Source organism: Macaca thibetana, chromosome 6 (genome assembly GCF_024542745.1).
Source record: "Macaca thibetana thibetana isolate TM-01 chromosome 6, ASM2454274v1, whole genome shotgun sequence".
NCBI lineage: Eukaryota > Metazoa > Chordata > Mammalia > Primates > Cercopithecidae > Macaca > Macaca thibetana.
Genome location: NC_065583.1, coordinates 51,501,911 through 51,528,418, shown reverse-complemented (window position 1 = coordinate 51,528,418; position 26,508 = coordinate 51,501,911). Strand labels below are relative to the sequence as shown.

The 26,508-nt window shown below is 36.4% G+C and overlaps 1 protein-coding gene and 1 pseudogene across 2 annotated transcripts in view; both read left to right on the top strand.

The window, feature by feature from the left end:
* CHSY3 (chondroitin sulfate synthase 3) overlaps positions 1 to 26,508 on the top strand; it is a 282,613-nt gene that overhangs the window by 209,292 nt on the left and 46,813 nt on the right. The window lies entirely within an intron of this gene.
* On the top strand, positions 16,722 to 22,328 carry LOC126957380 (heat shock cognate 71 kDa protein-like; annotated as a pseudogene).

Below are 26,508 nucleotides of genomic sequence, written 5' to 3'. Positions count from 1 at the left end.
CTCAACTGAAGGGAGTATCTTCCCTTCGCAGAGGTTCATTGCTTATATTCCTGACTCAGCATTCAGTCATTTCCTAAATTAGAAAACTCCAGGATCGATAACTAATTTTTGAGTAATGATTACGAAACTAAAGGAAAGACAGGCTTTCCTCCTAACTTGATAGAATATTTTATTCCTTTCGTTTTCTTTTCTACTTATCATCACTCCTCTTAATATCATTAGACTCAAAGGGAAATTTTAATCAACAGAAAGGCCAATTAAAATGGAAAGCATGTTCTTATACCCATGAAAAAATAAATAAAAGGTAGCCTATTTAAAATTTATTTCATTTGCTAAAAATGTTAAAGGAGTAACATGACATTGTGTCTGCTTCTTTTTCCTTTTGTTCTTTTTAATTCCACATTCACTTGCTATCCTCAGATTACTATACACATTTAAATTTCAATTTAAAAAGCATAAATTAAACTATCAAACCCATCCATATAACCTGAAAGAACATAAATATAAAATTTAAAAATCTATGAAAAAATAAAGTATAAACTTTCACTTCTCCTCTCCTTACCCCACCTGCCTATTTATAGGGAGAGTCTCCCAGCCTTGCTGCTTGGGGCCCGCCATCTCCTCCAGAGCCTCATTATTTCTTGCCTACATAGATTCCTTCAAACATTCCTGTCATTTTTTTTCTTATATTACTACCAGGGTCATATTCCTGAAAATTGAACCAGATAAAAGCACAACTTGGACTGTTACTGTAGTGTTCTCTGTAGCCTGTAAGATAACACTCAGGCTTCCCAGAATAATATACTATCTGCTCCTTAGGGAAAACAATCAATCTCTCAAAAAGAGAGAACGAGAGCGAGCAAGCAAGGGAGAGAGAGAGAAGGAGTGAGGGAGGGAGAAAACATGACTATTTCAGGGACACACCATAAAAGCTGGTGGTTGCACAGGGCAACCAAATGTTAGAATCTGGCCTGCACACTGCTTTCCATATCCCTGAGTCTAGGCATGTGGGATGGACGGCCTTGAAGAAGAGACTCCTTCTTCTAATTTGTACGAAAACTCCTCCACTTGCCAGTGCATGTGCCCACAGGGCTTCCTCCATCTGGAGATCAGCATCTTTTCAATGTGGGCCCTACTGTTCTGTTTGGGCTGGCTGTGGCCCTGGCTGTTTCCTGTGATAGACTTTGTAAATCTCAAGGGTGGCGCTATGTCTTTATAGTGATTCCCCACTTTAATGTGCATATGAGTCAGCTGGGGGAGTCTTGTTAAAATGTAGGTTCTGATTCAATGATTCTGGGTACTGATGCTGCTGATCCATACTTTGAATACCCAGGTTCTAAAACCTAATCGTGTTCTTAGCATGTAATAGGGGCTGCATGAATAAATGCTGACTGGATGGGTAAATGGAAGCATGAGAAGGAAGGATAAGCTGTATTTCATACACACTAGAGACCTAGAAATCCATTTTTCTAATTTATTTAGACAAATGATGCCAAGTAAAGGTAAAATGATGAAGAGTCGTGAATTGTATTTTTCCATAGGTAAACATTTTTGAAATTCAGGGCCAGAGTATAAATCTATTAAAGGAGCTTCCTGCATTTCTCCTGGAGCTTCCTTGTAGCTCTAATAATAAAGCATAACCTCCACAGTAGCACAGAAACACAGAGACTTGGGTCACATCACTTATTAAATAACTACTCTATAATATTTGTATACTCTGAGATTTATGTAATTTTAGGGGAATTTAGGGCAGCAGTATTGTTTAGTAGACTTGAAACCATTCATTTCAATATTTTCCCTTAAATAACAAAAACAAAAAGTGTATACTTTGTCGTTGGTGATAGAAAAACAATGAGGGCAAGCACATGATTGCTTTGTTGAGCCGTGTATGTCTCCAAATTGCTTATCTTTTTTCAGAAATAGGAAAGTGAGGCTGCTAAGGAGGATGAGGCTGGGCATAATAGAACCTGTAACGGGCTGACTGCCAGAGACTGGCCCTCCTGATTCATGGCTGAGTGATCCTGGACATGTCCGTCTGGGCTCAGCACCCTCAGCTGCACAGTTCACAAATCCAGATGCTGGATTTATTGAGTGCTTACTTTGTGTAAAGGCCCCACCCGAGAAAATATGAGTGAGTACACTGAATTAGGTGACCCCATGATCCATTTGTTAGTCTGTAAGTCAGTAATATCTGTGACTTGCCAGAATATACATGAATACATGAATTATTAAGTAAACAATTATTATAATAGCTAACAAATACATCCATCCATACATGTAGAAAATCAGTCTGTGATAACAGCAGGTTTAGACATTCTTCAATCTGTTCCTATATTTGTTGTTTTCCTCTCTTTATATAATTATTAGAGTAAATTTCTTCTTAGTTGAATCAGACATTTTTTCAGACTTTAAGAAAATATTTGGACAAAATAAGGGATTAATCTAATCTAAGCTAAACTGTTGATTTGTGTGGCTCTTCTTAATGATGAGTATTATTTCACACTTAGGCTTTCTTTTGATGCCTTTCTGGAAAGGAAAATAAAAGAAAAATAAGTATACATTTTTGTCCTCTAACAGTCTGTAGCAAGTAGCAGAAAGGCGGCACTCAGCTTTCTAACAACACCATCTTGAAGAAAGTGTTTGCATCACTTTTGAAAGGGAGGTGCTCAGACAGTCCCCTAGTCAAGGATACACAACAGCCAGTAGTTTTGTGCTGTTAGGATAAGGGTAGTGTCGCTTATGGCATTTCCAAAATGGAAAAGGTTTTTGTTTTTTCCAGGTAAACATAAATATTTTGGCTTGCCTAAATATTTAATAATTTTAAAAGAAAATCTTATTGTGAGCCAGAAATAAGCTTGTTAAAACATAAGGGTGTTTTTCTTCATGTCATTTATAAATGTTCTTTCATAACAACACATATTGGAAGCTATGTATAATGTGAGAAAATGGTTAAAATAGGGAGTCCATTTCTGGGTTCTGTTTGCTCTCACTTCAGTTGTCCAGAGAGATGATGTTAATTGACCATATGGCAAAGTTTTAGTGATACTAGGTATTTCTTATCTTTACGTTCTATATTCTTGAAACAAATATTTTGGAATTCATCCTATTGGCCATTTCTTGAATTAGTAGGTATGACCCCTGCCTCCATAAGGTGTGAGAGAAAAAAAAACGCAAGTTAAACAGAGCTGTTAATTTAAAACTTTTCCATCGGATATTTATAAAATAAGAGATTAATTTTATATAGTTTCCACTACATAAAAAATAAAACTATAGTAATTTGGAAACATTTCTATTGAGCCCCAAATAGGGAGACTGTTTCAGAAAGAGAGGGTGTTTTAAATTCACCATTTTCAATCTAATGAATATGCTGATTGTTCAAATAAGCCTGTTAGAACGGCAGTCCCAAACCTTTTTGGAACCAGGGCCCAGTTTTATAGAAGACAGTTTTTCCATGGACCAATAGGGAGATGGTTTCAGGATGAAACTATTCCACCTCAGGCATTCGATTCTCATAAGTAGCACACAACCTAGATCCCTCACATGCACAGTTCACAATAGGATTCCTTCTCCTATGAGAATCTGATGCCACTGCTGATCTTACAGGAGGCAGAGCTCAGACTGTGATGCTCACCTACTGCTCACCTCCTGCTGTGCGACCAGGTTCCTAACACACCTTCCAGTCTGTTGCCTGGGGTTTGAGGACTCCTGTGTTAGACCACATCAGCTTCTGCTCTTACTCTGTTTCTTTTGTGCATTTGTGCATGCACACACACACAGACACAATCAGTGCCCTAAAATAAAAAAGAAAAGAGAGAGAGACAGAGACAGTGATGACAAAATATAAAGAAGTAAACCGTTCTAAGAGCAATGGAGGAAAAAGCATAAAATTCACTAATATAGGATTAAGAAAAGTTAAATGATGAAACAGAAAACAGAATTTTTTGGATAGCTCTTAAGTGATAGCAACAGGATGTGAGCTGTGGTCGCAGGACAATGTTTAAGGGCCAAAATATCTCCACATTCTCTAAGCCCACCTTGTCCTGTGAGCTTCAACTTGCATTTCCTGCCTTCCTACTGTAATCTCTGCCCCTGAATCCTCTTCATCTATTCTTCTGAGAATGAACCAACAGTAGTTATTTTCATAATCCTGTCTGTAAAATAGGGCAAATTATTTTTGCATCTTGCAAATTTATCTGTGCTTCGGTACAAATACCAAAAACATACAGAGCAAACTTTTATTTATTTATTTATTTATTTATTTATTTATTTATTTATTTATTTTGAGACAGAGTCTCACTCTGTTGCCCAGGCTGGAGTGCAATGGCGTGATCTCAGATCACTGCAACCTCCACCTACTCAGTTCAAGTGATTCTCCTGTTTCAGCATCCCGAGTAGCTGAGATTACAGGCACCTGCCACCACACCTGGCTAATTTTTTGTATTTTTATTAGAGATGGTGTTTCGCCATGTTGCCCAAGGCTGGTTTCAAACTCCCCAGCTCGGGCAATCCACCTGCCTTGGCCTCCCAAGGTGATGGAATTAGAGGCATGAGCCACTACGCCTGGCACATAAGTAAACTTTTATTCCTTAACCATGGCACATGTATTCCTATGTAAAATTGCATGTTTTGCACATGTACCCCAGAACTTAAAGTATAATAATAAAAAATAGAGTAAAAAAAATGCAGCTCTTCAAATTTGGCTCCAAGTGTGATTTCTCTCTCCTTATTCTTAAGGCACCTCTCATATTTTGCTCTCAATGGCAGTAAAAATTCTAGCAGAGAAAATACTTGTTAAAAACTAAATGTATTGGTCGGGTATGGCGGCTCATGCCTGTAATCCCAAGCCTTTGAGAGGCCAAGGGGTGAGAATTGCTTGAGCTCGGGAGTCCTCGAACTCCTGCAGAGATTACAGAAGGAAGACAGAAAATGCAAGTTGAAGCTCACAGGACAAGGTAAGCTTAGAGAATGTGGAGCTATTTTGGCCCTTAAGACACTGTCCCGCAACCATGGCTCACATCCTGTTGTTTTCACTTAAGATCGGAAGATTGAGTCCTCATCTCTCCAAAAATTAAACAAATCAGCTCAGCATGGTGGTATACACCTGTAGTCCCAGCCACTCAGGAGACTGAGGTGGGAGAATTGCTTGAATTCAAGAAATTGAGGCTGCAGTGAGCTGTGATCATGCCATTGCACTCCAGCCTGGGGAACAGAGTGAGATCCTGTCTCAGATAGATAGATAGATAGATAGATAGATAGATAGATAGATAGATAGATAGATAGATAGATAGATACATAGATACATAGATAGATACATAGATAGATACATAGATAGATAGATAGATGGATTTAATATTAGTTATGCTGCAGTTTTCTTTTTTTTCAGTTCATCACTAGAGAGCAAGAGTAAGGGTTGGAAATGAAATGTTGAGCTATACATGATAAAATTTCAGTATAGAGATAACGATGAACTCCAAGCTAATACCTAATTAACATAAGAATAACAGAGTCAAAATTTATTCTCTTGATCCCTTTTCTGAATCCAAATCTATACATGACTGTGATGGTCACTTGGAAACAGGTTTGTCTACCTGTAAATCTGTTGACTTGATGGTGGCAAAACCAAAAGGAAAAAAGGTAAGAGATCCTAGAAAGCTGCTCTCATAAGAATGGCTACTAAGATTTCCTTGGATAACAATCCTGAATTTTGTATTTTATGACTCCATCTCTGATGATTGTGCAAACTGGTCCCAGGAATGCCATCCTTCCCACTCCATAATAAAATGGGCACAGTTCATTAGAACTTTTAAACCAATTGTAGCTGCCCAGCTCTCAATTGAGTGTCCCCTTTACATACTTGTTTGACATACCTGGTATTGGTCATTGTAATAATGCCTAGGATTTGGTTTTTGCAGTGCCTTTTTCTATACTTTTTAAACTGCTCCTTGATGAATGCTATTCTCATTACAATCGCATTTTGAAGTTGCATGAGTACCTATTTCATGTCTGCCCCTGGGAGAGTTTTCTTATCAATACGAAGTCCCTAACACATTGTGGGTACTTGATAAGTATGTGTGTATTGATTTCCTGCTGAATGGCCTCTGATGGGCTTAATAACCTTACCTAAGGAGAAAAGACCAATGATTATTGGTTACATAGGCTGAGTTTAAAAAAAAAAAGGTAGGTCTTAGGCTGTAACATTAGATAATCTTAGTATTCTGCTTCCAAATCTTTATGCAATATGATGGGCTTGTGTTTATAGTCATTAAGTTAACCAACTCTGAATAAATAAAGACATAATTATACTCATGGTATTAGGTGGAACTTCTTGGTAAGAATAGTGTCCATTTGTCTTTTTTTTTTTTTTTTTTGCATTGATAAGATTGGCTTGTAATTTTGTTATGGTAGAGAGAGCAAGAATGAGAAGAAGCAAGTGACCTTGCTCTGTCTATAAATTGAAAAATGCATGTTGATCTTATAATTTTATGTTTTTCTCTAGTAGACTAAAACTTGAATGGTCGAATCATTCTCATTTCATTTTTGGGGATTTCCTGTCACATAATTTAGTGGTAGCATGACTATATAATATCATATAAACCAAGACACTTTAAGAATAAAAGAGGCACCTCTATAATTATCCAAGAATGAAAAGCATAAACCCAGACTGTGGGGTCACATTGTCATTGTTTTTCTTTCCTTCGGTTCCTAGTCCATTAGTGAGCCACCTCTGTCTGACTCTGAACAGATGCAGGCAAGGGCCTTTCTGAGTTTCTCATGCTCGTGGCCTGTGTGGCTATGCTAATGCTTTCTGGCTTTGCACCAACTGTAACATCTTTCAGAAACATGAAAGATATTGACATCTCCTGGAAAAGGCTGTATCTATTTTCCTCTGATACACATGAGGACACTATTGGGAATCTAATCTGAATCAAGCAGCAGCTTTGTTTTCCAAGTGTATATTGTTGATATACTGTAATGGACAAAAATGCTGTAACATGAATTAGTGTAGATCATGCCACATTTTTCTCTTCAGCCAATCATCACAGACTTAGCCTTTCTTTCTCAGTCTCAATCTGTGAGTAATTCTATCAATAATATTTCCAAATTAAGCCCCTATTTTATGCCATGCTCTGTGCCAGACACTTCCCCTACATTATTTCTAATCACTAAAACAACCTACAAGTGAAGAAGCATATCCTCATGTAAAATCTGAAGAAAAAGAAGAGGAAAGAGGCTAAGACACTGGCCTAGTTAGTGAATGTAGATTCTGGGTTGCATCCTGGGTCTGTCTGACTCTAAGCCCATGTTATTCCTACTAAACCCTCATTTCTCTTTAATTAGTAATACCATAAACATTCTAGAACATATCTTGTTCTCAGTTATGATCTGATAGCAGTCATTTGCTGTAAATATATGGATAAAAGCACTTTGTTTTATTTTATTTTCATGTCACTTAGACCGTTGTTAAGTCATAAATTAGGAAAACTAAATAGTCACGAAAGTAGTAAGAACTCAAACCTAGGTCAATGAGAAATTCCTGATGTTGAAATTGCTATCATACCATCGGCTTCTTAAGGATTAACACCTGTTTCTGGTGCTTTTTCTCCATGAAGATGAATTAACAAGGTTTTGTTCTATTCTAAAGAATATTATTTTTAGAGTGTGGGATGCTTTATTATGATTATGCACTATTAGAGTTCTCAATTCTATAAATATATGCTTTAAAATATAGGAGCAAGGTACAATTTCAGCACCTTATCAACCAAGTAAGAAGTATGTACCTAAATAATTACTGCTTCACTGACAATTTGCAACTTTAATTTATTCACAAAGTTTGAAGGAAACATATCCCATCTTTATATTTATGGATATTTTAATACAAAAAGTAGTATTTTGTGCTTGTTCCAAGAAAATCTTTTCATTTCTGACAATGAACACATACTGAGGAATGAAAATAGCAAAATCTCATAGAGAAAAACAAATTATATCTCCTTCAAATATTCTCTCAAGAGATGAACAAGATTAAAAAATATTTTTAGTAGCCAAGATGTGGAAGAAGAAAATGTGGGGGGTGTGTGTGTGTGCACATCTACATATATACACATGTCATGATGTGTGTGTGTGTGTATGTGTAAATAATGGAATTCTATACAGCCTTAAAAAATAAGGAAGTCCTGCCATTTATGCTAACATGAATGGACTTGGAGGACATTACAGTAAGTGAAATAAGCCAGACACAAAAAACAAATACCTAGTGATCCCACTTATATGTAGAATCTAAGTTAAATCATATAGGAGCAAGTAGAATGGTAATTACCAGCGGCTGAGGGGAGAGGAAAATGGGGAGATGCTGGTCAAACAACATAAACTTTATTATGCAAGATAAGTGGAGATCCTTTATGCAGCATAGTACCTATAGCTAATAATACTATGTTGCATACCTAGAATTGCTGAGAGAGTAGATCTTATAGGAGTAGTATTCTTAACACACACAAAAAAAATAATAAAAGAGATGGTAGGAAATTTGGGGAGGTCATACATATGTCTGTGGCCTTGTATAAGTCTGTGATGGTGGGGATGGTTTCACAGGTGTATAATTATTCCCAAACTCATGGAATTGTATGCATTAAATATAGACAGTTATTTACATGTCAATAATGCCTTTATAAAGTGGTTAAAATATTTCTGTAATGAACTTTATTTCTCGTCACAGTAAGATCATGGGCATGTGTATGTTGACAAAAATGGGAGGCGTTTCTTTTTTCCTGTTTTTTCAACAGGTCTGTGTTGAGAATGCTCAATGTTATGGCTATTGTAGTTAACCAATACGGTAGGAAATGTGCCCAGGAAAACACTTATCTGCTCAATTCTAGTGATGCACATAGAAACTAGGGTGGACACAGAAAGCTCTGTGTGTCAAGTTTCCTCAAGATAATCAGCACCAATTTTGTGGATGGTGTACAAGTCTTTGTTGTATTATTCTCGATTACTTAGTATGCCCAAAAATATAACATTAATACAAGATAGCATCATCAATTTAGCTTAGATGGGAGGTCCCATTTCCGTCTAATGAGCAACATTTGGCCAACCCAAAATGTGGATTGCTCTAAAAGGATTGGTTTCACAAGGATCTCTGTTCATGGTGTGCACTATTGTGTGCCAAAAGTTGTCTACTCATGGTGTGCCATGGTGGTAATATTATGTGCCAAAATCTCTACTCATGATATGCCACTAGTTCCACATATGTAAGGTGCAAACTTTTAGGTGAGCAACTGGATCACTTGGCTTTGTTGGAAATACTTCCTGTTTACATATCACACATTAATTTATAACACAATACCTTCATTATCCTGTTTAGCTCTCTAAGTAGCATGACAGGTAATTTTTCCCTTAAGTGATTATACATGTGCTATTTATAAAACTAATAAAAAATTTAGGCCTTTATCCTACTTTAGAGACACAATAATATGAATACACATAGCAATTTAGAAGATGAATATTAAATAATTTTAAATTTTGTCATAAAAACATTGTAATGGAAAGAATTGTAATGGACCATCTGTCAGAAGCTCTAATTATGGAGCTCGCACTGCCACTTACTAGTTGTGTGTTTTTGTAGGAAGCCACAGACTCAAAGCCTCATTCTCCTTATCAGTAAAAGAGGGCTGAAACCACATTGCCTGACTAACCCTAAGGACCCAATGAAAGAAAGCACATGAAAGTCCTCTAAAAGCCATCAAGCACTGTACACATGTAAACTACTATTCATAAAATGTAACATTTGACATACTTTTCCTCTGAATCTGAAGTAAAATGAAATTGGCCTTTGATAGGAAAATATCGTTACAATTATTTTAAAAAACTAAATTTCACAAATTTTTATGCCAAGAAAATTTGATAGGGAACTAGAAACAGATGAATGTAGTTATCTTAAATCTAGTCTAGCTTTTATAAACTGTTTATTCTATTAGGATGTCAGAGTTTATAGACAAACGGCCAAATATATATTTTTAATTTGCATGATTTAATTTCTAACGGTACGACTGTCAGTAAATATCCCCCCTTAAGTTATCTTTCTCTGTCTCCTATTTTTCTTCCCTGATGTCAGATGTACACATAATTAAGTTAAGGGTTTTTTTTTATATAGTTTACGCATTTCTGACTTCTCAACTCTTCTGAACCATCCTCTCCTAGAATTTCTTGCCATGTAATCATTTTGAAATCCATATGCCTAAACCTATGGTGTATCTGGAAATCTGATCTCAGGTTCCTTCCCTAGCTTTCACATCTCTGAGATGCCACAGACATTTTATCTTCAGGTTCTTATTACTTCACTAACCCATTCCTTTTTATCTGCCAGAATTAGGTTTGCAGGAGCCCTTCCTCCAGGCACTTCTCCTTCTTGGGAGTCTAAAACTTCTCCTCGTCTTTGACCAAGACTTACAGAAGATGCCCCAACTGTTGATGTTCACTGTCAGCATTACTTCCTGCACTCCACTTGGTCATAGACATCAGTCTCTTCTCTAGATGGCCTGAGCTGTTGTAGCTGGTTCTGCAGTCATCATAATTCTGTTCCTTTTTCTCTTTGTCCTTCCTTTCATGTTCCACACTTCCTTTACTCCCTCAGGTTCACAAATCTCCACAGAGGTGTTCATCTTCTTTTAATAAGTACTTCTGTGAACAACTTGTAGCAGAAATTGTTTCTAAGAAATGATGCATTTCCTGTATCATGTTTCCTGCTTTCCCTATATCAGTCTCACAGACAGGTTCTGTTTTCATGATTCTATCTGGGTATGATTCTCCATACCGTCAGGATTCTCTGATCCATTACTAAGGGTGTTTCTCGGAGCTTGCTTTTCATCTCTATTCCTTTTTATCTCCACACGTCTTCTATGGAATATCATTTACTCTCACCACTTGTATAGCCCAGTGCTCACTCATCATCTACTCACATATTCCCAGAAAGGACTGAACTAAGACAATTAATATTACATTCTAGAATATCTGCCCAGTTTTGTTTCTTCAGAGCCTTTTCCACCTTAGGAAATCATTGAATGGGTCAAGTTGGATACTACAGTGTGTTCTTGGATTCTTCCCTTTCTCTCACTTTCTGCACTCAATTTCCCCTAAAGCATCTAAAAGGCTAAAAAGCCTTTTCTGTCCAGACACCACTGTTGCCTCTTACTTGGGCCTTCTGCAGTAGCCTCCTGACTCTCTCTGCTGTTCCCACTCAACTTTCCATATAGAAGGAATAGAGCTCTTCTAAAATTGTAAATCAAATCATGCCACTTCTCTGCTGAAAACCTTGAAATGCCTTACTTTTTCACTTAAACTTGGCATTATTACCAAGCCCAAAGTTAATAATCAATATTTATATGTATTTATTTAATCCTACCATCCTACATGGTAAATACTACTAATATAGTCTTTGAATAGACAAGGAACCTGAGACACAGAAAACACAGAAAACCTGTCCAAGTTAATCCAGGAAATAACTACTGAATCCAAGATTAAAACCTGGGTAGGTGTTCTCAGAGCCTGTATGGTAAACTATCACATGTTGCAGTTCAAAGACCCAATAGAGATGGTCATTGCCAACCCACCCGTTCAACCTCATGATATCCACCAGAATATAAGCTTCATAATAATAAGGATGTTGTCTACTTATTTCACTACTGTGTCCCCAGAGCCTGGAACAACGTGTGTATGTGAGAAGCAAACTCTCTTCTTATTGTGGACTGCACATACTGGTCCCAGAGAACCCAGAGAACACTTCTAAATCATATCATAGGGAGTGTCTCCTTATCTTTAAGGTCTTACCTAAACAGTGATTCCCTACTCTCAGTGCCCCCCTCCACCCAAAGACCCTCACTGGCCACCGTATTTGAAGTAAACCCTATGTGACTGTTCTTATAGCATTATTCAATTAATTTCCTTCATACCGTTTAGCCCATTTTGAGCTTACTGTTAACTAATATACTCTTTTCCCTTTTGACTTACACCAGAATGTAAGCTCCATAGAGGCACAGACACGTTTACTCTTGTAAACCCAGAGTCTTTCATAGCAGGCATTTAAGAAATACTTGAGTGAATCGGCTTTCCATTTTCAACTTTAAGCTCTCTTCAAGATCAGAGATAATCTCTGAAAAAGCATGGTTATTCCCGGTGCATTCATAAATTCAATAAATACTAAGTGATTTATCATGAAACTAAAACTACCATAGGAACTGGAGGTGCCATAGGAACTGAAGATGCCAAACTGAGCAAGTTAAATATGATCCTGGAATTCAGAGAGCATACAGTCTAGAACAAGAAGAAATAATAAGTATAACAAAAACCACAACAAGAAATGATTGCAATGTAATATGATGAGCTAAGTTATATAGAATCACACATTATTCTTGGTGTCTTAAGCCACAGTGACAAAATCTCAGTTGATATAAGTAGTTAGACCTTCTGTTTTCCAAGAGTATCCTCTCTCTGTTTTAGCAACTGAATCTGATTAGGGTAGCAAGAATGACTTGATTGATACAGATAGCTCAGTAGTTCTCAATAGAGGGCAATTTTGTCTCCCACCCAGGAAATACTTAGCAATGTCTAGAGACATTTATGATTGTCATAATTGGGGGACACATAGTCAGTAGAAGCCAGAAATGCTGCCAAACATCTTGCAATGACCAGAATGTTTCTCTTCATACACACACAACAAATAATTTTCCTCCCCAAATGTCAGTAGTACCAATGTTGAGAAACCCTGAAGTACCCTAATACTGGCCTCACAATCGGACTTCTATGATCTTTCACCAAAGACATCATAAAAGCAATAGTTAATATTTTCTAAGCCTCTTCAGTAGGCATAATTTATTCAGAAAGTATTTATTTATTATACTATTCTACTATAGGAGCATAAGAAATGTCACGCCTCATTGGAAATCTGTGTAATATGGTTGGGCATGCCGGAGAGATGTGTCCTGGGATGTTTATGTAAAAGATTGATAGTAATTTACCAATTTACCAAAAGTTCTCCATCATAGACATGAAAAGGACTCAGAGTCTCGGCACCATGAGAAGGGCAAGAGGCAGAAAATGTTAATGATATTGCTTCCATTATATTCTCAATCATCTGTGAGACAATTGTGTGGATTACTTGTAATGCATTTTTTTATTCTTCTAGTTAGACTTGGAATTGGTCCTTTGGTGTGCATAATACACATGACTACCAGGTAGCCATATGGGATGCATAATTTATACTTTTAGCTTTCATAATCTTGAAATTAGTGGATAATTATGATCTTTTTCATATCCCTAGAAGTTGGTTTTCAAAAGAGGTTAAGCATCAAGATAAGTTTACAAGGTAAGGCCTGGCGTCATGGCTCATACCTGTAATCCCAGCACTTTGTGAGGCAGGTGGATCACTTGAGATCAGGAGTTCAAGACAAGCCTGGCCAAATTGGTGAAACCCCATTTCTACTAAATATACAAAAATTATCTGGGTGTGGTGCCATGCATCTATAATCCCAGCTACTTGGGAGACTGAGGCATGAGAATTGCTTGAACCCAGGAGGCAGAGGTTGCAGTGAGCCGAGATCGTGCCACTGCACTCCAGCCTGCTGCGAGACTCCATCTATAAAAAAAAAAAAAAAGAAAGAAAGAAAGAAAGAAAAAAAAAAGTTTTACAAGGTAAGAAAAGGTAAGAAAACAGTGAAAGAAGTCTCTTAGAATAAATGGGCTGTCATCCTAAGAGAGAGAGCAGCAAAGAAAACTGGTTTATGTTTGCTCCCAAACATACATTCCTTTTATTATGATACCCACTTTCCTCATGTTGCTTAGTCCTAAGTTTTGATTTTCAGTTATTTCATAAAAACTATACCAGATTATTCTAACAACCTTTATTAAGTATTGTTACTATAATATTAGTTGTATTTTATTGACTTGACTTAACGTATTATTTACATTTTTCCACTAATGTTTTAAGCAACCTGGTGAGATACGTTTGCCTTGTTATTTAACGGGACAGTGAAGCTTACAGAAGTGATGTTGCTTTCTCAGGGTCACAGAGTTTGTAAACGGCAGATTTGGATTCAAACCTAGGTTTGTCTGATTCTACACGCAGTCCATGCTTCTAATCTTCAAGTTATTGCTACACTAGTATGCGTGGTGATTTTTTTGCAAATGGTTGAACAATCTAATTGGTTTTATTTTTAGTTTCCATTTGAAAGGTCATACATTTTAAAACTTTAGAAGAAGAGCCTTAGAAATCAAAATATATTATACAAGTTAGATATTTTGGTAGCACACAAAAAAAGTTTAGGATCATTTTTTTTTACAATGGCAGGTAATAATCCAAAACATGTAGCATTATTCTGAATCCTGTTGATATTCACCAATTGTAATATCTTATCATGATCTTATATAGCATTCCATATCCATATGTTGAAGACATTTACTCTCCTGAGCAGGGACTTTATCTCTTGAGAGGAGAGACTTAGTTTGGTTTAAATATGCTATTCCTAAAAACCATTGATCATCCTGAAATTGCTAATTACTGTTGTTACTACTACACTGATTACTTAAGATTTTGAGATTGAAGGTTTCAATTTTTTAATGTAGTTTTGTTTTTTGTTTGCATCATGTTTCTACACACAAAGTGTTTAGATGGCAAAGAAAACTGAAGCATAGAATTTTAAAAAATAAAGTCAATAGTTAAATTGCACCATCATCTCTGGTTTTATTTACTTACACTCTCTCATGTTTTACTTCCCACCCCCCAAATTTATGCTTCATGTGGCTAAAATTGACAAGCTACGAAAAGGTAAACAACAAGAAGTATATTTTTCTCCAATATCAGAATCTTAAAGCTCATTCCCCAGTCACCCATTTGTGAATCTTATCTTTCCAGAAATATTATTCAAATATAGGTACACAAGGTATTCAAAGTACATGGGTACCTTGTGTACCTATGGTGTATATATAGATATACTAGTATGGATACAAATATACACACACATATATACATATCTATATTTTTATACCTACTTATACCTACAGTTGTATTCGTGTGGTCCCTTATTTATGGCTGTAAATGAAGGTATATTACATATATATGTGTGTATACATATATGTATACACACAACCATATACACATGTCTGTGTATATATATTATATGTATAAGTTTAATAAGTGTGCATACACACACACTGTGCTGTACTTTAGTTTTCTTTCACTCAGTCACGCTACTGCACGCTAACAAATAGAGATTTACCTCATTTATTTTAAGGACTGCAAAATGGAATCACTGAAAAGATATTGAGGTTTATCCTTAGAAAATTAGACTTGGGAAGCATTTTCACCATTGTAAAAATAAAATTTTAATTCCTTTCTCTTATATTTTCATTTGTTTAGTTTAACTCTAAAGCCACACCAGTCATGTTCCTTCATGACTTCTCACAGTCTCAAACTCCATTTCATTTGTTGTTTGTTACCATCATTTTTCTGTACCTCTCCATATCACAATGAATGGGTTTCCCTGCTTGTCAAAACTGTCACTGAAATAATGTTGAGAAAGCTTTCAGGCTTTACCAGTCATGTTGAACTCATGACTCATTTCTCTGGAAATAACTCAATGTGTCTCAATGAGGACCATGTATTGATTATATATTTCCTAAGAAAGGTAAAAGAGGTAGAGGATTGTTTTTCTACCCTCACTAATCTTCAGTCTCAAAAGAAATAAGTAAAATCCATTATTATTTTGCTTATATAATTGTTTAGAGACTGTATATAACCAATAAACCAAAATTAAAAATGTTAATTTTCCTTTTGTTTTTCCAGATATTTATTGAAGGCCCTTCATTTCCTAGGCATTATGCCATGTGTTTAAAATTCACTAAGAAAAGTCCCAGACCCTTGCATTCACTAAAGCTGTTAAAGGAAACAAGCAAAGTGTTTAAGACAAATGTTGAATATTTAAGGTGTACATTGGATACAGTGGAAATCCAGAAGAGGTTATCTACCATAGCTAAATAGGAGTCAGAGTGAGAAAAGCTTCACCAAGGAGGTAATACTTGATTTTAATTTTAATACAGGAAGGCATTAAGCCAGCTAGAGAAGTGGAGTGGTTGCCAGAGGTAGAGAAGTGAGAAAAGGTCCAGGCAGAAGGAATAAGTCACTCCAAGACAAAAATCAGCATCATGTATTTGGGAAACTGTAAGTAGTTTGGTAAAACTGGGATGTACTGCGCATGGATGGTTGCAAAGGAACCCAAGGGACAGTCATGAAGGCTGATACCAAGGAGCTTTGCATAACTGAAATTTTGAGGCAGGGAGTGATATAAGTGGATTTTAACTCTGGTATTTGTATGGCAGATGGAGTTGAGAAAGAAGAGAGTGGACCCATTTCAAAAGCTACTGAAATAGTCCAGGCATGAGCTGATGAGATACAGACCTAAGCACTGGCAGGAATAATGGAAAGAAAATAATGGTTTAAGATTTCTCTAGAAATTAAAAAGACAGGACTTTATTCACTCCTGAGTCATTCAACAAGAAGGTAATCATATTAAGCAGAGATTTTAATTACCAGTAGATTTGAATCAGAATCTCATTCTTTGTAACAGTTGAGCGACAAAATTTTTCACAATTCTGTCCTGAAAGAAATTAAATATTGTTTTGATTTTTTAATTTTTGTGTTATTTTATCCACCAGGAATACTGGTGGGTAAAATAAAAAGATTTATTTAAAATATAAAGCATATAATACCTGTTCTTGAACTCACCACCCATCCCACGAACCAGATCATCATCAACAAGTGAGTCTGTTTACTTCTTCCCTATTTTAATCTCAGGTTCTCAAAGCTCAATAAGACTTAAAAGGCCTCATGTGCCTTCAAAATTGTTAGGGGTTTCTTGTCTCCACTGGCTCCAAACAATATCAAATGTTCAAAACTGTTTCCTACCTTTGTTCTTTCTGTATTTTCCCTTACATATAAATCTCTATTCTTCAGAGAGAACTAAGAAAAAAAATCACTCCTCTCAATATATTGTCTCCTACTATTTAAAAATGAGACATTTATGGATGAAAGAAAATTAGATTCCCTAGATGTTTTGTAGGTTCTGTTTGCACATCTCCGGGAATGGAGATCTTGTATCCTGTCATTTTCCATGCTATTTAATACACCCGAAATACATCTTCCCACAACTCTTTTCCCTTATCAGTCCTGTGGAACCACACAGAAAATGTTCATTTCTTTTCTGACAGCTCATCAAGTATGTGAAGATTATTATGACCCTCTAAGTTTTCTCTTTTCTAACTAAATATCTGAGTATTTTCAGTATATCTTCTTGGTTTTAAATCATTTTGCCATCCTGATCCTTTTTCCCTGAAGCACTATGTTATATATATTGGTTAAAAGCTTAAATGACAATGGGCATAATACAAATGTGTGAGTTTAACTGAGGGTATATCAGAAATGTTGCACATTAAACATCTGAGAATGTCTTCTCTTTCATTAAAGATATACTCTCATTTATTTATTAACATGTCTCTAGGTCAACTGTTTGTTTTCCTACTTTTATTAGAGTCAACAGTAAAAGGATATATTAACTTAAATCTTAGATATAAAATTTAAATATTTTTCTCTTAAATATTCCGTGTGAAAAAAGCAACAGTACAAACATGATGATCAAGAACCTGAAAATTTGGCTACAGTGTGAGAAGGAAGATAGTTGTTTACAGTAGCAACTGTAACATCTGGGGAGAGTTTATACCCAATCTTAAGAGTCAAGAATGTTGCCGTATGGCAATGTGGACCCAACATTGTTACAACTTGTATCTCCAAGCCAGCTGGAAGTCTGTTTTTGGTTTTTGCTTTTTTTTTTTTTTTTTTTTTTTTTTTTTTTTTTGTGAAATTTTTTGATTTGTAAATTTGGTAGCCAATTGAAAGAAGGAAGGAAAAGAGGAGAGAGAGAGAGAGAGAGAGGAGAGAGAGAGAGGAAAAAGAGAACTCTGTGTGTTAATATTGTGCTAGCCAAAAAATACAAATGCAAAATACAAAAAAAAAATAATAATAATTCAAACAAAATTTCTGTAGGGCAGACATAGCAATTTTGTAACTCTTGCTTACCAATCCCTGCTACAGATGTTGTTTAAGAATAGAAGCTCCTTGGGCAGAAGCATAGAGCAAAAGAGGCACAGCTGGGCTAAGGAGGCCATTCGAGGGCTGAGCCAGCCACCAGGAACCAGGACAATATCTAGCCAACCAAGGACACATCTCCTCAGGCATCTAAGGGCAGGCTGTGACCAGAGGTAGGCGTAGGCTGTCAGCAAGGTAGGTCATACAGGGTAGGCGGGCTTTATCCAAAATGCCGGTGGAGCAAGCCTGGAAGGACCACAGGGCCACATGGTTCTGGTGATGGGCGTGGCTTAGATGTAGGGAACTCAGAGGCCAGCCAGCTAGTGGGAAATGTGAAACTGAAGCCAGTTAAATGGCAGGGGGTGGACTACAGGCAAGAAGGTTAGATAGAAAGCTGACACTAGAAGAATGGCAGAGAGCCAAGACTGCTGAATTTTTATCCTAGAATACATTTCATTCTTTATGCCCAGAAGCAGTATTGGCTCAAGAGCTAAAATGAGGCTGGGAATTGGCAAGGATGATATAAAGATAATAGAGGCCACATAGAGAATAAACCCTTAATCTGATTTAGCAATCAGCAAAATATTGCTAAAGTCGTGATAAATTATGAGATAAGAATATATTAACTGAAGAGCTCATACTGTTCCAGTAGGTTGGACCCAAATCCCTTTTGTTAAAGTAGAGCAATGATGAGACTATTAAAAATAATACAGTCATGTGTCCCTTAAGTGAATGCATCATTCTGAGAATATGTTCTGAGAAATGCATTTTTGGTGAATTCATCATTGTGTGGTTATCATAGAGTGTATGCAAATATAGATGGTATAACCTACTACACACATAGGCTATATTGTATAGCCTATTGCTCCTAGGGCTATACACCTGTATAGCAAATTACTGTACTGAATACTATAGGCAACTGTAAGGCAAAGGAAAGTATCTAAACGTAGAAAAGTTAATTTGTTGCACTACAACATTACAACAATTATATCACTAGGCAATAAAAATGTTTCAGCTCCATGATAATTTTACGAGACCACTGACCACATATGCAGTCCATCATTGATTGAAACATCATCTAAAACATCAGTTCAGCCAAGGGTAGAAATTGGCCCAATGAGGTCCATTGAGCAAGACACATTGGAATGAACCTTGAAGACAGAAGTAGAAATTACAACAGGTGATTGTTTTTTCTCATCATATGAAGTTCGGAAGCTCAGGGCAAGCAGTGTGGGCTCTGTCACACCTTAGCAGGATATGAAGTCTATGGGAGCTCCAGATTAGAGTATGTATGATAACTTTACATCTTTGTCACTCATAAAAGAGGAGAGCAACACTTTGTTAGAAGATGGAACAAAAGCAATTTTTTGAGAATAGGAGCTGCTTTATTTTAAGTTAAAATTCTTTTCTTCTGTGCTGCTAATTAGAACATGTGGCTTCCCTCTTGGGATTTTACAACATAAAATCAAAACCATACAGTTCCACTCTGAATACTCTACCTTTAAAATATGGTGAAGAATATTCATAATAATCGTTAGAGCTGCCATTATAATAGGTATTGATTATTGTGGAGAAATTGGAAACAAAAGCAAATATTTTTAAGGCTTCTACAATATTATATTGCTTACTAGTATGATTTTAAAACAAATATTTAGCCAATTATTTTAATAATAGCTTACCTCGAATAATAGATCTTACCTCAAAAGTAGAACTAATTCCTACTACAGCCAAATTTGGCTATCAAGTCAAGTGCAGTGATGGAATTTTGAAGCATTTTTTTAAAAATTCCTATAATGGCTCATGGAATATTGTGACAGCTTTTGGGATTCCTGTGTCTTTGCAATCCATGCCATGACTATATGCAAGCAAACATGTCTAAAGGACCTTCAGTTGGTATTGATCTTGGCACTACCAACTGTTGTGTGGGCATCTTCTGGCATGAACAAGTAGAGATAACTGCCAGTGATCAGGGAAGCAGAACCACTCCAAGCTATGTCATCTTCACTGATACTGAATGATTGATCAGTGATGCCGCAAAGAATCAAGTTGCAATGAATCCCTAACAACATGGTTTTTGATGCCAAGTGTCTGACTGGATGGACATTTGATGATGCTGTTGTCCAGTCTAATATGAAGCATCACCCCTTCATAGTGGTGAATGAGCCCAAGGTCCAAGTAGACTACAAGGGAGAGACAAAAAGCTTCTGTTCAGAGGAAGTGTTCTTTATGGTTCAGATAAAGATGAGGGAAATTGCAGAAACCTAGGAAAGACTTGCCTTGGAAAGACTGTTACCAATGCTGTGGTCACAGTGCCAGCTTACTTTAATGACTCTCAGCAACGGGCTGCCAAAGATGCTGGAACAATTGTTAGTCTCAATGTACTTAGAATTATCAGTAGCCAACCGCTGCTGCTACTGCTTATAGACAAAAAGGTTGGAGCTGAAAGAAACATGCTGATCTTTGACCTGGGAGGTAGCACTTTTGATGTGTCAGTCCTCATCATTTAGAATGGAATATCTGACGTTATATCTACAGCCATAGTCACCCACTTGGGTGGAGAAGACTTTGACAACTGAATGGTCAACCATTTTATTACTGAGTTCATGCACAAGCACAAGCACCAGCACAGGCAGGACATCAGTGAGAACAATAGAACTGTCCAATGCCTCCATACTTCTTGTGAATATGCTAAGCGTACTCTCTCTTCCAGCACCCCGGCCAGTATTGAGATCTGTTTTCTCTGTGCAGGAATTGACTTCAATACTTCCATTGCCCATGCTTTATTTGAAGAATTGAATGCTTACCTGTTCCATGGCACTCTAGACTCAATAGAGAAAGTCCTTGGAAATGCCTAACTAGACACGTCACAGATCCATGTTATTGCCCTGGTTCATGGTTCTATTTGTATCTCCAACGTTTAGTAGCTTCTCCAAGACTTCTTTGATGAAAATGAGCTGAATGAGTATCAAGCCTGATGAGGCTGTTGCTTATGGTACAACTGTCCAGGCAGCCATCCTATCTGAAAGCAAATCTGAAAATGTTCAAGATATGCTGCTCTTGGTTGTCAATTCCTCTTTTTCTTAGTATTGAAACTGCTGATAGAGTCATGACTGTCCTCATTAAGCATAATCCCACCATTCCTGCCAAGCAGACATAGACCTCATTATGTACTTTGACAACCAGCATGGTGTGTTTATTTAGATTTATCAAGGAGAGAGTGCCATGACTAAGGACAACAACCTGCTTGGCAAGTTTGAACTCACCGTCATTCCTCCTGCATCCCATGGTGTTCCTTTGCTTTAAGTCACTTTTGATATTGATGCCAATGGCATCCTCAGTGTCTCTTCTGTGGCCCAGAGTAAGTAAAGGAGAACAAAGTTATTATCACTAATGACAAGGGCCATTTGAGCAAGGAAGACATTGAATGTATGGTCCAGGAAGCTGAGAAATACAGAGCTGAAGATGAGAAGCAGAAGGACAAGATGTCATCCAAGAATTCAGTTGAATGCTATGTATTCATCATGAAAGCAGCTGTTGAAGATGAGAAACTCCAAGGCAAGATTAACGTTGAGCACAAACAGAAGATTCTTGATAAGGGTATTAAAATTATCAATGGCTGGATAAGAATCAGATGCAGAAGAAGGAAGAATTTCAACATCAAAGTCTGGAGAAAGTCTGCAGTCACGTAATTACCAAGCTGTACCAGAGTACAGGAGGCACACCAGGAGGAATGCCTGGGGGATTCCCTGATGGCGGAACTCCTCTCTCTGCTGGAGCTTCCCCAGGGCCCCCATTGAAGAGGTTGACTAAGTCAACCCAAATATAGGTGTCGCACTGTTCCACACAGTTAAAACATTGAAGGACTCAAATTTGTAGCAAATTCTGTGGCCGTCTTAAAGTTGAGCTGCTATAGTTAACTACCAACCAATCTCAATACTTGAATATGGAACATGTGCACAGGGGAGGTACATAACATTGCACTTTATAAGTACTGTATTGTAACTGGAAAATGTAATGTCTTAAAAAAAACTGTATTTAAAATTGGCACCAAAAAATTCTATAATAATATGGTTTTCACATAACCAGACTAGCAGTCAGTATCTACTGAGGAGATGGGGGTCTTCATAGAGTACTTTGAAACTCACGAGTGTACATATGCAGTGATTATGTATTTAAAATAAATTGTGACTATTTGGTATCTATTTCATTTGGTGGAACCTTTATTCTCAATCACTCAAACATTTATTCTCCAAAGTGAGAGTCATGACCCTTTGTTCATAATTTTTCTTTTCCAACTGGAAAACTGAAACCTCACTTTTTGGAAATGTTACTTTTAGCTAACAAGGAAATAGAATATTCCAATTTGATTATGTTTTAGGAAATTATTTTTAAAGTAAGGTATCTAAATCAATCTCTTTTTAAAGGGTTGTCATTTTTATTATTGTTGTAGGAATTAATTACGTGATATCGAAAGATAAATGAGAGTATAAATTCAAGATCATCAAAGCCTTTCCTTGCAACTGTTTCTAAGCAAAAATTATCCAGACAGTTTCTGTTATTAAATGTGCAAGGAGCTCCGAGGTCATCTGATCAAGTCCCAAATTTCCACTTTCCAAAGACAGAGAATCCATGGTCTTCACCTTAATAGCTGCCTTAGTGAGTGCTCAGTGGTACTGAAAGGGCCAAGCCTCAGAAAATAGGGCAGAGTCAGGATCCCATATGGATGAACTTGAAGATTTCCCTTAATCAGAACACAGTAGATGGTGAAAAGGAGGAGCGAGCCAGAGGAAAGGGAGCCACCTCTAAAGAGACATTAATAATGTATCTGGTACTTGTTCTTCATTCTCTCTTCTATAAGAGTATGGAAGTATATTGTGGCCTTATTTAACACAGTGATCTATTGTTAATGCTATCTTCTCATGAAAGTGCGTTGCTGGCATTTCAGTATATCTATTCCAAAATATAAATCCTTAATTACAACAGACAAATTTTTTTGTGTGGATAAAAGCCTAGTGATTGCCTTACCCATAAAGAGCTAGCTAGTTATCTCTCCAGACTGTTTCTTTCGTTTGATCATTATCACAACTTGTCTAATAGAAGTAGTGTGAGTTCATCATTTGAAATAGAAAGGCAATAGCCCTCCAGAGTAGGTTGTGATTACAAGACATACTATTGAATGTACTAGGAAAAAGAAGCAGACCATGAGACAAAGGGATTTTTAAAAGCCCACTAAGGGACCAGAGTTCTAAGACAGGCCAAATTAATCTATGCTATTTGAATTGAAATATATGAATCTACATAGTAAGTGCTATTTTGTATCTGGCTTCTTTCACTCAAAATTATGTTTGCCCTCATCTGTGTTGTTGCATGGAGCGATGGTTTGCTCATTCTCTTGATGTATTCATTCATTCTACTGGTTGATATTTGGGCCATTTCTAATTCAGGGTTATTGCTACTATTGGGGCCATTGCATACTATCACTACTTTGAAAATTGTTGGACATGTCTTTTGGTGAACATATGTATATTTATTTTACATACCAAGGAGTAGAAATCATATCCATAGGGTGTGTGTGTGTACATATATATATATATATATATATATATATATATATATATTCAGCTATATTGGGTACTTCCAAACTATTTTCCAAAGTAGTTGAATCAATTGTATACTTTTACTGAGTGCATATGAAAGTATTACTTTATATTGAGGAAAAAGTAAATATTAAACTTCAGAATGGCAAACTTCAGCTTTACAATGCTGTCTTCTTTTTATTAAGTCGTTCAATCTGAGGGTGTCTAGAGATTGATTGTAATGATTTGTGGGTAGCCTTAGATTTCTATGCTTAAAGGGTTTAGAGGTGTTTCTTCTATAAATATATCTTTCCAAGCAAAAAATATTCACAAGTATTTCCATGTTTACCAATGAAAAACCATGTAATGACTTTTGATATAAATAATAGTACTTTAGAACGCAGAAAAGTCTTCCTAAAACTCCAAGTGGAGCAAGATGGCCGACTCCAGTTTCCTGGTACTTATCCCCTGCCCCCCAAAAGGGACTAAACAACAAATATATGGTTAATTGCTGGATACGAAATCAACACACAAAAATCAGTAGCATTTCTAAACACTAATATTACACTATCAAGTAAAAAATTTTTATTTGCAATAGCTGCATAAAAGCCAAGTATCTAGGAATAAATTTAACCAGTGAAATAAAAGATATCTACACTAAAAACTATGAAACATTGATGAAAGAAATTGAAGAAGGCACAATTAAGTGGAAAGAAACCCCATGTTCATAGGTTGGAAGAAATAATATTGTTAAAATGTCCATACTACCTAAAGGAAACTACAGATTCAATATAATTCTTATCAAAATACCAATGAAACTCTTCAGAGAAATGGAAAAAAAATCTTAATTTTTTTATGGAACTAAAGACACCAAATAAATAGCCAAAGCAATCATGAGAAAAAAGAACAAAGCTGGAGTCATCACACTGCCTGACTTCAAAATACAGTACCGTTATATAGTAATATAGTAATACAGTAATATAGTAATCAAATGTATTAGGCCCTTCTCTCATTGCTATAAAGAAATATCTGAGATGGGATGATTTATAAAGAGGAAAGGTTTAATTGGCTCACAGTTCTGCAAGCTGTAAGCCAATTACAAAGAAGCATGATGCTGGCATTTGCTTGGCTTCTGGGGAGGCCTCAGGAAACTTACAATCACAATGGAAGGAAAAGGGGGAACCAGCACATCACATGGCTGGTGCAGGAGGAAGAGAGAGGGAGGGGCAGTGCTACACACATTTAAACAACAAGATCTTATGAGAACTCACTCACTATCATCAGAACAGCACCAAGGGGCTGGTACTAAACCATTCATGAGAAACCACTCACACAATCCAGTCACCTCCCACCAGCCTCCACCTGCAACACTGGGGATTACAATTGAATATGAGATTTGGGTGGAGACACATATCCAAACCACAACATCAAAACTACTGTGGTGCTGGCATAAAAACAGATAAATAAACCAATGGAACATAATCAAGAGCCCAAACATAGTTCATACAGCTATGTCTAACTGATTTTTGACAAAGGTGCCAAGAACACACGTTGGGGAAGAGATAGTATCTTCAATAAATGTTACTGGGAAAATTGGATATCCACATGCAGAAGAATGAGGCTACACCACTACCTCTCACCATACACAAAATCAACACAAATTCAAGACTTTAAGGAGAATATTAAAGACTTAAATATAAAACCTGAAATGATGAAACTACAAGAAGGGAAAATGCTTTATGGCATTGGCCTGGGCAAGAATTTTTAAACCAAGACCTCAAATATGCAGGCAGTAAAAACAAAAACAGACAAATGAGATTACATCAAACTAAAAAGCTTTTGCACAGCAAAGGAAACAACAAAGTAAGGAGACAATGTAGAGAATGGGAGAAAAATATTTGCAAACTATACATCTGACAGTGGGTTAGTATCCAGAATATATAAGGAATTTAAACAACAGCGAAAAAACTAAATTACCCCATCAAGAAAATGGACAAATGATATTAATAGACATTTCTAAAAGAAGACATACCAATGACCAGTGAATACATGAAAAGAAAAATATTCAACATCACTAATCATCAAGGAAATGCAAATCAATACCACCACGAGATACTAGCTCATTCCAGTTAGAATAGCTATCATTAAAAAGACAAGAGAAAAGTATTGGCAAAGATATGGAGAAAAGGCAACATTTAAACACTGTTGGTGGTACTGTAAATTAGTATGTCCATTATGGATAACAGTATGGAGATTCCTCAAAAAATTAAAAATAGAACTATCATATGACCCTGCAATCCCACTATTTAATATATATCCAAAGGAAATATAATCAGTATGTTGAAGATACATCTACACTCCCATGTTTATTGTAGCACTATATGTAATAGTCAAGATATACAATCAACCTGTGTCCAACAATAGATTAATGGTTAAAGAAAATGTGACACACACACACACACACACACACACACACAATGTAATATTATCTAGCCATAAAAAAGAATGAAATCCTTCATGTTGCCAGGTGACGGTTGAATCAGGAGGATATTGTGTTGAATGAAATAAGCAAGATATAGTAAGACAAATACTACATGATCTCACTCATATGTGGAAACTTAAAAAAAAATGGTGTTATCAAACATACCAGAGAGTAGATCAGTGATTACCAGAGACTGGAGAGGGAAGGGAGAGGAAGGGGAAGAGGCTGGTTAATAGGCAGAAGTTACAATTAGATAGGAAAAATATGTTCTTGTATTCTGTTGTACGGTAGAATTAACCATCACTAAATGGTTAACAGTAAGTTATTAT